This window comes from Sus scrofa, chromosome 13 (genome assembly GCF_054392235.1).
Source record: "Sus scrofa isolate SSC_HxYL_T2T_F1_AM1 chromosome 13, Sscrofa_HxYL_maternal_Yorkshire_Landrace_v2.0, whole genome shotgun sequence".
Classification (NCBI taxonomy): domain Eukaryota; kingdom Metazoa; phylum Chordata; class Mammalia; order Artiodactyla; family Suidae; genus Sus; species Sus scrofa.
In genome coordinates, this window is record NC_139395.1 from 204,312,651 (window position 1) to 204,327,836 (window position 15,186).

The following is a 15,186-nucleotide window of genomic DNA, read 5'->3' on the forward strand; positions in this document are numbered from 1 at the left end:
AAACACTGTGTACACAGTTGCAATGTCAAGTTTTGCTTTTCAGAATTTTCTTAAATTTTTTTTCAAATAGTTTTGATCCATAAATGGTCAAATCAATGGATATGGAACTCAGGGATATGGAGTGCCAACTGCAATGAGAAGTATGTGGATAGAGCTTGAAGAGAAGTGCTATCAGATTACACCTGCCCTAGGTTATCCAGAACCTGCTCAGAACTGGTGGCTGCAGCAGCTTGTGGAAAACAGGTGGAGTCAGGAGGATTTGCAATTGTGTACAGAGGTTTCTGATAAAATATTGGACTTCTTTTTTTCAAAGATTATTCTATGGAACTACTTTGGAAAAGAATGAATCAAAATTACCTATGCTCTAATTAATAGTTAACTATCATATAAGTGAAGAAGTCACAAAATACATTAAAAAGCTACTGGTGTTCTTAAAAGATTTTTTTTAAATATCAGGAATAAAGGCAGTGTAGCCAATACCCCACTTTTTCAGAATTTTTAAATCTTTTTCCAATAATTCAAAATAAGTGTAACAATAAAAGGTAAAGGACTCACATTCTGAAATGAAATAGATGTCAGTAATAATGACTCCTCCTAGAGTTTGAAATCAAAGTTGTAAAGAAAACTCTAACTTCTGAACAATATTATTTGTTACAAAACTTTTATAGTTATTGTAAGATGCCTGAATATCTTTTTTTTTTACAAATAATATCACATTTCCTATAAAAAAAAACTTTACGTCCTCAATTTTTAAGTTTTTATATTGCAAATACATTCATGGAATCTAATAAGATTATTATTGCTTTCATAAGTATAACATCTGTTGCTCAATTAAAAGCAAAATGACAAAAGCAACATTGAACAATACAAATATTCTCCAGTTGTAGACACAAAGATAAACATGCATTAGGTAATCAGCATATCAGAGAGGTACTACAAGAGAAGAAAAAAACAAACAACAATTAAGAAAAGCAATTTTGAAATGAGATGGAATGATAGGCTAAAAAATTGACTTTTAATATTTAAGGACAGGCATTTTAGTTGGTTTTTTTTCCAAAACATCTATTTGAAGTTTTTATCACTGAATTCCTCCACCTTTGATTAAAAAATTATTTCTTTAATTGTTCAAATAATTTCCCTAAGACACAGTATTGAAATATCATGTTCAAAATGAGCTTTGTCATTGAGTAAATTTGCAAATGATATAAAATAGCACACCACCACTAATTGATTATATGACCTTGGAAGATTTATTTCAGCAATCATTTTCCCCACCTGTCAGATATCAGCAATAATCCTTGCTAGTTCAGAGGCTTATGGAATTCTCAAATAGAAGGTTTTAAATGAAAACAATACACAGTTACTTCAGTTGTTGTTTAAAAAACAACAATAGGTTGATATATTGTCTAACAAACTGTTTGCTAGTGAGATGAAAGACTAAATTATTCAGCTCAAAGAGCACGGGACATTTGTTCCTTCCAGCTGCAAGTTGTCTTCAGATGACTGAATACCCAGTAGATGTGACTGAGGAACAATTCTCATGATGTGCAATAGTCCCACGGGGGACCCTACCACAGTCATTAAGTAAATGATGCTCTTCTGAGGACATATTAGATAGACTGCTTGCCTAGTGCTCCAAGCACCCACAGCAGGTTTAGACTGTTTGAAGGAGAAACCAAGACATGTAAAAAAGTCAAACCAACTCAAGGATAACACCTTGGGAAGCTAGACTCAGAAGCAGCACATATCCAATTCATCATACTATTCTCAGAAAATATAAATTAATAATGGAAAGTTATACCTCAAAAAAGCTGAATAGTTCCCTGGTAGATAGCAACCTATGAGGATACCAGTTGGGTTTATGCATAAACCAGAACTTAACAGAATTGGTACAAATGATAGGAATGGAGTAGGCACAAGCAGTGGTAGAAAACCCAATAAAGGACCATATTTAAAGAGGGAAACTTAGAGAACATTGGGAGATCACTGTAAGTTAATAAATTGCTCAAGAAAACCATCAGCACAGGCAGGCTTGCTTCATCAGTGGAGCCTTGAGAATTGCCTCAGGTCATTGGGTAGGGGAGGGGATGAAGCCTGCATTCATATTCAGACCCAGGGCAAGAGTTTGAGGACCACCTTTCTGCAGATTTGAATACACACCTTACCAGATACTAAGAAGGAGTTACTACTCCCAGAAAGGAAGAGGAGGCCTTTTCCAACCCCAACTCCCCTTGGATGATAAAACTGTAGCCCACCAGATCTTCTGCACCTGCCTGCTTGCATCTCTCACAAGCATCCTATCTTAATAAATCTACTTCTTGCCTATCACTTTGCCTCCCACTGAATTTCTTCTGCGTAGAGACATGAAGAACCTGAACCTCAGTGAATCCAGACACAGGGTGAGTGATTCAGGATGAGTGAGTCCCAGCAAGTGGATTCAAGTCCCAATCTGTGTTCTGGCTAGGTTCAGGCTGTTAATATTATCAGTTTCACTAGCAAGTACTTACTTAATTGGGATTCAAAGGAAATCTTTTCCTGAAATGGCCAGGATGGAGCCCTTTAGGTATTCTAAAACTGAGTTTTGGCAAGAGAATTTAGAGAAATACAGCAGACAGAATTCTTAGCGTAACAGTCTCTCAGATCCCTGCCTGCAAGGTCTGCTGGAAACAATAGTGGTAAGAGATTTTCTCTTTTCTAAAATTAGATTAGCAGAAGAAAATATTTGTAGGGTTAGCTCTTTGGATTATTTGAAATGGAAATGTTCCCAAAGGTTAGGTACTTGTCTCCTCAAAGGAAAAATTCTGACACAAGATGGAAATTGAGAAAGAAAATTGAGGATTTATTTAAATGAGAAACACACTTCTAAGGAGAAGCAGGCAGAGAGATGAGCAGCTGCCCTGCATTTTTTGGCTCATGGGTTATATGGGGCATCTAATTTTATGGGCAGGATATTCACTGGGAAAGTGGGGTTTTGGGATCATATTCCTTAATTTTCATCCCAGCTTCACCTTCTCAAAGGGAGAAGAGATTTTCGTCCTTATTTAATTTTATAAGAAATGCCATGGCATCAGTGTATGATGCATACCTCTTACCTGCATAGCTAATTTTTGTTGTAATTTTATTATAATGAAGTCATAATGAGCAACAGGTTACATCCAGAAATTGTGGAGATTCACATTCTCTTCCACCTTTCTTTCTTTGCCCCCAGGGCACTTACCATCCCAAAAGGTGTTGTTTCCTATCAGTCTGGAGATTTCAGCTTTTCTTTATCTACCCATGGGCCCTGCCATTGGCATGATGTGTGGTTTCCTGCCTTTTGGCCCCAGGCACCCCTTCTCTGCTCCTGTATATCTGCCTCCTGTAACAGAAAGACTTCTAAATCGTTAAAATTTTAGAGAGCTCTCATTTTAAACTACTGTACCTATTGTAATTGGTATGCAGAAGCCCCAAGAGATTTTGAAATTTCAAATTAGCCTCATTGAAGGATGTTTTATAGAAAGTTAATGGAAGGTTAATGATATAAGACATAACCAAAAGAAAAAACTATAATGTGGCATAACTAGTACTCCACTCTACCCAAAAAGTACTTATTCTAGTAATCCTCTATTTGAATTTGTTATTGAACAAAATATACATTCCCAATGCATAGCGAGGTCAAATAAACAGAAATGTCCGAGTTTGGAGTAGAGAAATGTTTATTTCACGGTCAAGCAAGGAGAATGGGTGGCTCATGCTAAAACACCACAAACTCCTTGTGGTTTGAGAGAAGAAATTCTTATAGGCAAAATTTGGGGTGATGACTACAGGGGATGTGACTATCTTCTGATTGGTTGGTGGTGAGGTAACAGGCAGTGTTCCAGGAATCTTGCACTCAGCCAGGAGTTGCTATCCTCCTCTTGGGTGGGGGCCTCAGTTCTGCAGAAGAACTCACAGATATTGTTATGAATATTCCTTGAAGAGGAACACCCCAAGACTGTTCTATTGCTTCTTGACTGCCTCTCCCTTGTCCTGCATCCCCTCCCTTCCCTGATTAGCAACTGTTTTGAACCTGCCCTTTTAGGGAAATCAAAGAGGCTGACTGAGGCCCTGAAGCCTATTTCCTTCAAACCAGAAATGGGAGACCCAAAAATAATTTGTACCCAGGAACTCCATCAGGTCCTGCTTGGTTCCAAATTGCCTTTCTGTTCTGGATAGGCCATTAAAATGTTAGCTTTAGAAATGGGACCACCTGAAGGTGTATATGATCGTCTTCAGGTTAAGGCTGAACCGAAGGCCATAGTTAAAGAACTTCTTAAATCCTCAGATGATCCTTAAAATTTTTGTAAGTGAATTATCAAGATGAGAGGCCACCAGTATAACTAAAGTTATGACTGTAGTTGACAGTCAGAGACTGATAGGAATTTCTTTGTTTTTGTCTTCTCCCCTAAGCTAAGTGAGGGAAAATAAAACATTCCAATACAGTTATGTCCATCCTTTGATATCATTTACGTGGCCACTCAATTCTTTGAGGAAATAAAAATAGCTGTCCTTGTTTTACAAACCTAGTCTTTACAGGACTAGAGGTGTGGATCCAGAAACTATTCAAAGCTCACCAATCCTTTTTACAGCTCCCAAAACCTCTTCTCTCGTATTTATCTAATAGTCTTAGACAAGTTAAAAAAAAAAAAAAAAAAAAGCTTAAGGGAACAAAACTCCTCCTAGGAGAAATTGGATTTCTCCTCCTGTGCCTTTGAGGTGTAAATGTTCTACTTGGTCTATCCCAGGACCGTTTTCTAGGCTATCTTTTCAAAATGTAAAGTTCAGGAAGGTAATTCTTGTCAAAGGGAAAAAAAAAAAGCAGTTCCCATTGTGGCTCAGTGGGTGAGGAGCCCAACATAACATCCCTGAGGATGTGGGTGTGAACACAGAAATTTCTATAGCACAGGTGCTGCCCTACAAAGGAAAAAAAAAAAAAAAGAAAGAAAAGAAAAAAGAAAGAAAGTAAAAGAGGGAGGAAAAAAAGAAAAAAAAAAGAGGGAGATAGATCATTTGGAAATTTTGTCAAGGAAAAATATAAATCTTAAGTGTCTTCTTCATAAATATTAGTAAAATGGGTTTAGCCATTCTAAATAGGTGGCCCTGATTTGATCCACCTGGTAGAATCTCAATTTGAATCCAACTTATTTGTAACTGGGGTGTTTTATATTTTCATACCTGGCAGAAATTTTGGAAGGTGAACTATGGGGTCTCTGTGTGTGTGTACATATATATGTTGTAGATGTGTGGTATTGCCAAAATTAATATGTTAAAGAGCCCTATTTTATTGCCTTAAAGGAAATTATATGCTTACACAAATTTAGAAGTATTAAGAAAATAACCCAAATGAATTTCACGATACATCATCTAGGATAAATTTTTAATGAATGAAAACATGTTTAAGTTTGTGGGTTTAATTTCTACAGACATGTCTTTAGACTTATTAACCTTAAGAATAATACTTTGACTATACCTAAGTTCACTAAAAGTCAAATAAGCTCTTACTATTTCTGTTACACAATTTGTCAGCAAGAAAAATAACTTACTATGAAGAAATTTTAATAGGTAAATTAAAGGTAAATAGGTTAAAAGCTTTTAGGTAAACCCTTTATGAATAATCATTTTTATTGTAGGTCTACTTAAAAATAGTTTCCAGAATTTTATTAACTTGAAACTTTAGAGTCTTGATAAACTAAGTTAAAGGATAGAAGTTTATTAAATATCTAGGTCATTCCCAAATAAAATAAGATATTCTGAGGCAGAATAATGACTCAGTGTAGAAACAAGGGCTTCAATATATTCTTTCCTATAGTTGTTGATTCGTATCTCGATGTAGTCTTTGGTATAGCTGTGGATTAATGTCTGTGATTCAGGAGTTCCAGGAAACAACATTCTCACAGGCCTTGTTTTCTATAGATAAAAACATCTGCTTTACATCTAGGTGGACATTAATCTCTGTAAGGAAAACAAAGGGGCAGCGAAGTGGGGGACAAGTGGAGTTGATCTCAACAGAGCCGATCACCTTTATTAGGCAAGGAGGGGCAGCAGTCAGTCTTAGAACAAGACCAGGCTACTGCATCGAGGGTTGTCGGGAGGTTTGAATATATAGGGGGGCTAAGTATGGACATTTTTTTTTTTTTTTTGCCAAGGAGTTCTGTTTCTTGTCCAGATTGTTTTATCAGTTAAAGTTTAACGAGTTAGGTCTGGGGGAACAAAGGTTTCTGGGCTTGGACAATCGATGTTTCTCTGGCATTTCCCTCTGTATTTTGGGGAGTCAGTCTTCCAGAGAGAAAAGCCATTAAAGCTAAAAACCCTTCCTTCAATCTCTAACTCACCCCTTGACTGATGGGGAAGGAATGAGAGGAATGGTGATTCCCAGTATAGGGGAAAGAAGAACAAAGTAGCCATAAAACTTATATGGCATATCCATCTCTAAGATCCCTATTGGATAAGGCCTGACATCAGTGAATGGACAAGGCCAGCGGGAAAAATAATGATGTTTAAATGCCACCTTGGTACCACCTTTCTTAAGAAATAAAAACCTCCATAGAACAATAGAAATGGGGATTCTATCCCCCCTCCCACTGTCTGTGCTGGCAGTTTTTTTACTTTCCTGTTATAAAGTCTTTTTCTTATTGTCTGTGTGAGTGTGTTGGTGAAGTTCATTCTTCGTCTCCATGAACAAGAACCAAAATTCTGGTAACACTGGAACATTAAATTCTGAATATATAGGTTTCCTTTTACAGAGAAACTAAAGATATTTAGGACTATTAATATATACGTTAGATATCACTTTGAGGCAAAAAAAAAAAAAAACCTCTATAAAAAACATGTTTTTTAGAAACCGTAAATAGTATTTGTAAATTTACCCATCTACAGAATGCTAATGTAAAAGACAGTTCATAATTGCATTCTTAATTTCCTAAGAAAATAAAATTTTTAAGGTCGAGAATTCTAATTAAACTACTTAACTAAAGCTACTGAAAATTAATGAAGAAAACATCTTTGAATGTGAGGACAAATAAGATACCAGGAATGGAAATGCATTTTTTTAAGAGAAAAAAAAGTAATATTGCCCTAAAGCTGGTTATTTTTAAATGGGAGAGAAAGTAATGTACAAATAAATATGGATGAAGAAAGATGTAGAAGTTTTGTGAGAGGAAAAAAAATATCTTTAGAAAGAAATGCTATGGGACTTCCCATTGTGGTTTGGTAAAGAACCTGAGTAGTATCCATGAGAACATGGTTTCAATGCCTGGCCCTGCTCTGTGGGTTAAGGATCTGGCATTGCTGTGAGCTGTGGGATAAGTCACAGATGAGACTCCAATCTGGCATTGCTATGACTATGGGGTGGGCTGGCAGCTGTAGCTCCAATTTGACCGCTGGCCTGGGAACTTCCATATGACATGGGTGTGGCTCAAAGAAAGAAAGAAAGAAAGAAAGAAAGAAAGAAAGAAAGAAAGAAGGAAAGAAGGAAAGAAGGAAAGAAGGAAAGAAGGAAAGAAGGAAAGAAAGAAAGAAAGAAAGGAAGGAAGGAAGAAATGCTATGTGTGTTAGGACTGATTAAAGGTTAGAATAAATTTAATTGAGTAAATGAATTGTAATATTAAAAGTAAGATAGTGCAAAACCTAAATTTGTTTCTTTTCTCTGTTAAGAGGGCAAAGTTTTCTTAGAATATTGATCTGATTTTGATAGCAGATTGTAAAGTTTGTTTTCATTTGTAGTAATTTGTTTTAACTTCCTATATTTGTTTTCAAAATCTCTTATTGTCACTTTGGCTAAGTGAATAAGTATTATTTACAGTGAAATATGATCCTATTTGACCAAGTATTTTAAAACATTTTTTAATATTTTGACAAATCTCCCAAGCATCAAATTCCGAGTTCTTTTGACCTATCTAGTTTGAGATGCATCTGAGGGCCCAGAGAGAGGTGTTAAATTAATTAAGTTTATTTAACATAATCCTTATCAGTTAAAGAATTTCAAGATATTTGAGGAACCTCAAAAAGAGTGGAATTCACCCAAATCTATAGATGGAGAAAGCTTGTCATGACTTTCCTGGCCTTGAGAGGAAGTGCAATTTGAGATTCATTTTAAAAAGTTCTAACAAAGCCAACTTAAAAAAGTTGGTGTGATCAACTACACTTATGTAAATAATCAGGCCATGTTTATTAAAACCAGACTTATTTTTCAAACAGATTAATCTTAATTTGGCTAGAGTTGGTAGAAATCAGGGTAATTTTAGAGAGAGAAAATTCTGTTTAGTGGATATTAAGTTCTAGTGTTGTTATCCTTGAGGATATTTTTTTGTATTTATCACCTAAGGCACTTTTCAGAAGGCTTTTTGTTGCTGTTATATTACTGTAAAGTTTACTGAATTATTAAAAGGATATTCAAATTTTTTTTTTCCTGAAGCTTATCACAGTAACCTATCTTTGGATGAAAATCAGAGTCCTTATGACCTGAAACAAGGAAATTATGCATATTGGAGAAGACAGCAGTTAAAGGACTCTTCACAGCTACATTGGAAGGAGACATATCAGCCCTCTTCTCCTGAATGGACTGCAACTCTTGTCTCACACCTGACTTCTACTAAGACCAGGACTACCAGACTAGGGTGAGAAGACAACATCTAAAGTAGACAGCTGATCCAATATGTTGGACCAAGCCTGTATATTAATTATTTGATAATTTCTCTTGGTTTTGTTTATGAACCAAATGTATTTCTTCCTACCGTCTCAATCATATGCAGATTACAAAAATCAATCCAGTTACTGGGTTTGTGGTCAACTACCCATGTCCACTACTCCTGAGTTATTTTGGTGGTTTTCTCTTCTCTAATGCTCTAACTGGGTGGCCTTTAGAAAGTTTACTTTAATAGTTCCCTGGTTAAGTTCCAGTGGGTTACAGATCTGACCTTGTCACTGCTGTTGCTTGGGTCACTGCTAGGGCTTGGGTTCAGTCCTTGGTCTGGGAACTACCACATGCCATGGATGCAGCCAAAAATAAAATAAAAATAAATAAAACAAGAAAAAAAAAGAAATTTTACTTAGAAGAAAGTATAAGCTACCACTAATATCATAAAATGGGGTCCCCTTACCAGGCCAATTAATGACAACTTTTTTCAATATGGCCTAAATATTCTTTTTCATTAGATGTTAAATTTTAGGTAGTTCTTAGGGGTACATGATGAATTTATGGAACAAGTTTATGACCTTGGCTTTCCCCAGGTTCATTATGAAGATGCAAAATTATTTTCCCTTGGACTCAAGTTTACCTACAGTCAGGCTTTGAAACAGCCCCTAACAATCTGCCTTTGATGTGCACATGCTGGGGTCAATCAGTTTTCCAATAGTATGATCATTTGGCTATGATATTTGTTCCTTCACTTGGAATAGATGATATCATTACTCACAAAGGCGTTAACAAAATGTCTCAGCAAGCTTTGAATGAGAGTAATCAAGTCATTAGCTTTCTCAACTCAATTGTCTCCATAATGAGAAAAATGGTTCTACAGAATCACATGACCCTCAGTATTCTAATTGCTTCCCAAGGGGGACCTTATGCTATAAGCCACATAAATGTTGTGTCTTTATACCTGATGGCTCTTCTAAAGTACACTTGTCTTGTGACACTTATGGATAATGAAATTTCTTTTCTGAATGATCCCCTTCCTAGTTTATGGTAAATACTAGGAAAATAGTCTGGTTTAGGAGAATCTGGCTTAAGCTTTAATAATGACATTGATACTTCTACTGACAATTTCGATTACAGTTTGTGTAACACATAAAGTGATACTTTCTTGCTTGTTGTGCTATACATAACATACTCCTAAAATAATGATATCTAAACAACCTGCAACTATTGATCACATCTAGCATTCTCAATAAACTTATGAATATACACAATGCAATGCAAGGTAAAATTGGCATAAGCCTTATTGGACAACTCGGAATTGACCATTAGCCCTTTCCAGACATGTTACCGGTACAACTCCCTAAAAAGAAAGAACTGCTAAGACCTGACATCGGGGGACCTTATAGACCTGGGACAGATAAGCAAACACAGTGGCATTAAGAGACCAAATATTTGACCACTTAATGCCTCTATTCAAAGATTAATAATCAAAAGTGAGAAATTAATAAATAAAATTCATATTTTATGGCAAGAGAAGAAAAATTTAAATACAAATTTTTCTCTGTTTGGTCTTCCTTCTACCCCTTCAGTGTATATTATGAATCTGCATTAATCAGACTTCCCTAGGAGATAACATTCTTTATTAATCTTGTAAGGGATCTTGATGACACACTTCTTATTTTGTATGTGCAGATCTGGATTGTATAAACTTTCAATGCATTATTTGATGTATAACCCTCTGTCTCAAAAACTTATGTAACTGTGCTTTGACCTCTAATGAGGAGAAAAGTCCTTAGAGCTTTCTGAAAGATTGTCTCCTTGGTAATAATCTTCAGTTTGGCTCTAACAAAATTTTCTATTTCTTTCTTAGATTGACTATTGATTAATTCTTTCATTGACAGAGGAATGCAAGGTAAAATGTGAAAGGATGGAAGCAGTCTGGCCCCATAACTCTCAAAACTAACAAGTCAATGTTCCCTCTAAGACAAAGCCTATACAAAGGACAAAACCTGGGAATGAAATATAAATTGAGCAGAATAGAACAATAAACACAAGGACAAAGAATATCCAGATGAAATTGGAGGAAGAGATAAGATTCAGAAGTTCTCATGAAGTGCATTGACAATTTTTGAAGGTTTAATAGAAACATCAGAAGGAGTAGCAGTGGATTTAGAAAAGCTCTCTGTGCCACACTTTCATTCTAAAATTTCAACAAGGTCATTTCATATAGCCATGAGAAATAGAACAAAATGAACAGAATATTATATCTAAATGAAGTGAAACACAACAGAAAAAAAGTACCAAAGAGAGGTAAATATAAACAGGCATCTTCAAATGAGCAAAATGACAATGGGGATATTAAGAAATGGTACAAGATATGAAATAAATATATATCAGAATTGAAAAAAAAATGAGATGATTAACCGCTGGAAATAATTTGAAATGAAAGAAAAAAACATTTCAGAAGTAAAAACAAGAAACATGAGAGCAATTAAGAATGAGAAATGCCTTAAGAAAAAAATAAAAGATTAAATTGAGAAAATTTTAAAAGCCAAAAGGAAAGGAAGAAAGAAAGATACAGCAATATAACAGATGTCACCAAGAGGGAAAAAATAGCAAGCAAGGAAACAGAATACTGAAAATTTTAATCAAGTAAATTAACCATAAATAATAGGAAAAATTTGAGACATCACTATGAATTCATAATGTATTTTATATTTAAAAGTTTGAAAGCCTCAGAAACAAAGGATCAGAGAGAATATGTAGTTCCTAGATCATGGTTTTCAAATAATATTTTCAAATAAAGACTCCAGGGCTTCTGAAAGAAGAGGCTAATTTGAGAACTATAAAAGATAAACTTGAAACAACATGTCCTAACAGATAGCAAGGAAACTGTAAAAAGCTATTGAGGTTGAATCCAGAAGACACAGGAACCAACTTGAAGAGCTTCTACTGGCCAAGGATGGGACAATTTGAACATCAGTAAGGATTACGTTTTCAATAGATCAAAACATATAAAATATGTTTAAAAAGCCACCTGTGGAAAATGCTAAGGAATCAACATTTTTTTCCTCTTTATGGCCACACCTGGGGCATATGGAAGTTCCAGGCCAGTGGTTAAATCAGAGCTGCGGCCTCAGGCCTACACCACAGCTGCAGCAATGCCAGATCTAAGCCACATCTGTGACCTACACTGCAGCTTGAGGCTATGCCAGATCCTTAACCCACTGAGTGGTGCCAGGGATCAAACTCACATCCTCATGGGTCTGTGTCAGTTTCTTAACCCAATGAGCCACAATGGGAACTCCAGGGGTCAGTTTTTATTTTAAAAATTTGTGAGCAGAAAGTATCTGTCATTTATTCTTCATTTTCTATTTTAAAAACACAATTTCAGGCAACCAAAGAACCAATGAGGTGGGATATCTCTCTCTATAAAAGCATTCTAGCTGATAAATGAAGAAATTTTAAATTCAATAATCGTCTTCTAGGGTTTAACAGGTTAATAGTCAAGGTCACTGAGAATCAATGACTGCTAACATCACAGAGACAACCAATCACTAAGCTTCCCCTAATGGAAGAATATACTGCCACCCATGACGTAGGATTTCTGAATAACTGACCATGAATCTCATTAAAGTTCTCAATCTGTCAATAAATGGGAAAAGTAGAGGACAGAAGCATATAGAAAACTACAATGGAGGAAGAAAACAATATATATATTTGATTTACATTTATATTTATAAACCTTACACATATATTTATGTGGAAAGAGAGAGAGTGATTTTTTAAATGCTTAAAGACATATCCAAAAAGACAAAACTGGGAGTTCCCATCATGGCTCAGCAGAAACGAATCTGACTAGTATCCATGAGGAGGCAAGTTCAATCCCTGGTCTCACTCAGTGGGTTAAGGATCTGGTGTTGCACTTGGATCTCATGTTGCTGTGGCTGTGATGTCAGCCAGCAACTACAGCTTCGACTGGACCCTTGGCCTGGGAACCTGCACATGCCACAGGTGCAGCCCTAAAAAGACAAAAAAAAAAAAAAAAAGACAAAACTAAATTATGGTGGCATTAGTGTGAGAAAGAAGTGTAAGAAGCTGGGAGAGTTGTTCATTTTGGTGGTAGTGGTCGTGGCAAAGTTTGATTAGGAAGAAAGAGGGAGTCCGGGAAAGTGTGTGAGGTGGCTGGGAATGTTCTAGCTCCTAACTTGGATGGTGGTTACCAGGGTGTACGTTTGAGAATTCACTAAGCTATATATTTATGTGATTTTCTAAATTTATACCATAATGACCATTAAGACTATTCTTTTTTTTTTTTTTTAAGACTATTCATTTTTTAAAAAGTTTAAGAAATAACAGGTTGAACATGGTTAAACAGGTTTCTTTACTTTGGGAGCTCTCAGAGCCTTTAAGATGCCAGTGCATATTGATAATCATTAGGATGGCAATTTAGCTTGCAACATTTAACAATCTAATTTAGTCAAGAATTTCTTTTTTTTCCCAAAAGTCCTATTAACAGTTCTCAGGACACTAGTGGTCCCTGAACATACTTCAAGAAATGCTCATTTATTTAATACATCAGTGTAAAAAAATTGGGTCCTTTAAAAATATATGTGTGTATATATGTGTGTGTGTGTGTTTGTGTGTATGTATACATATATATATATATATCATATCTAAATGTCACCTATTGTTTTCATTTACTAAACACTTTTTATGGACAATTTTAAACACTTTCTGCTTGTCAATAAGAAGTTTTCTTTAAGCTGAGACTATTCCTAGCCACATCTTGAGGTGTGTGGTAATTCCCGGTCCAGGGATGGAACCCACGCTACAGCAGAAACCTGAACTGCTGTAGTGACAATCTTGGATTCTTAACCCACTGCACCACAAGGCAACTCCACCTACTGCTTTCTTGATCTTTGAAACACAATAAACTCAGAGTTCCCTCGTGGCTCAGTGGGGCTCAGAATCTGGTGTTGTCACTCCTGTGGCTCTGGTTACAGCTGGGCATGGGTTTGATCCCTGGCCCAGGAACTTCTACATGCCCTGTAGCCATCAAAAATAAAAGAAACACAATAACTCTTTTCAGTAAGGACAATGAGTTTATGTTTTAATAGGAGAATACAAAATTCAGTTCAGTGAAATTAAAATCTCACAGTTAAAGTAATTTTATAATATAGTTTGTTATATATTGGGAAAAACAATAGCTACATCACAGTGCTTGGGTAGCCAAAGCTGGAGGATCATCCATGTGAAGGACTGCTTTGGGTAGTGAGATCCTTTCGATGCAATTTGGTAACTACGCCCTTAATGTCAAACTACAAAAGCAAGAAAATTGTAGTGAGCTGTGCCCACATTGTTCTCATTTAATATTGAGTATTGATATTAGGTAAGCGACAGGGTTGTTGTTGTTGTTTGTTTTTTTTTTTTTTCCTTTCTTTCTAACTTCAAAAAACTGCATTAGTAAGATATTAAAAGAAAACTAAGGTCTATAAAAGAGGTAAGTAATCTTCATCTTAACCCTTTAAAAATAAGCGTAATAGCAGCAATTACTAAAAATCTCACCAAGCTAAATTTAGTTGTACTTGAACTGTAATGAAAACCTTCCCAGAAGAAAACAGAGATACCTTTAACAGATTAGATGCATTCAATCATTCATTCAAGAACATTTGTGGAGATCCAAGCACAGAGTGTGCTTGCTACAGGGTTTACAATACAGTTAGGGAAGATGTAGTTCCTGTTCTCATGGAGGATGAAGTCAAATGAGGAAGTTGAAAGGAGTAAAACGGCCATCAGCATCCCATTGAGCAGTAAGTGCTGCAGCAGTGGAAGCACCGTGCACCTGGAGGAGTCCACCATATGAGCACTAACCATGACTTTGGGGATGAGCAGAGCTCTTGGAACAATTGTCTTCTAGACTGAGACCTAAAGGATGAAGAATTAAACTGACATAGGACAGAGGCACTCCAACCAAAGCAAAAACATGCCAATGCCCAGGGCCAAAAGAGAGTGTGGGCATTCAGGTAATTTGCAAATAGGTCACTCTGGCTGAAGCCCAACTGAAAGGTGGTTGATAGGCAGAAGGCAAAAGAGATGGGCAGAAGTTAGGGGGCGGAAAAGAGTTCTCTGGGATGCTTAGATCTCATCCAGAGGGCATGAGAGAACTTCTGAGGGTCCAAATGACAATGACTCAGTCTCATTTGCCCTGAACTCAAATAGCCATTTCACAGACTTGGTAGCAATTTGTTTTCACACCACACATGGCTTCAGGAATGACTCTAGAATTATCTTGCTTCTTACTATACACTTGAAAATTAAAAGCAGCATGAATGACAAAATTTGCTTTATGAGAAGAAAGATGATAAGTTTAATAGGAAAGGTTGATCAAACTCCACAGGCATAGTAAGACTCCTTTCATTTAGACTTAGAAGTATTTCGTAGATATTATATTTAGTTATATAAAATGTTTGTATAAATATTGCTATTATCTCTCCATTCCATGAACTTAATTCTATTCTGGCCAAATCACA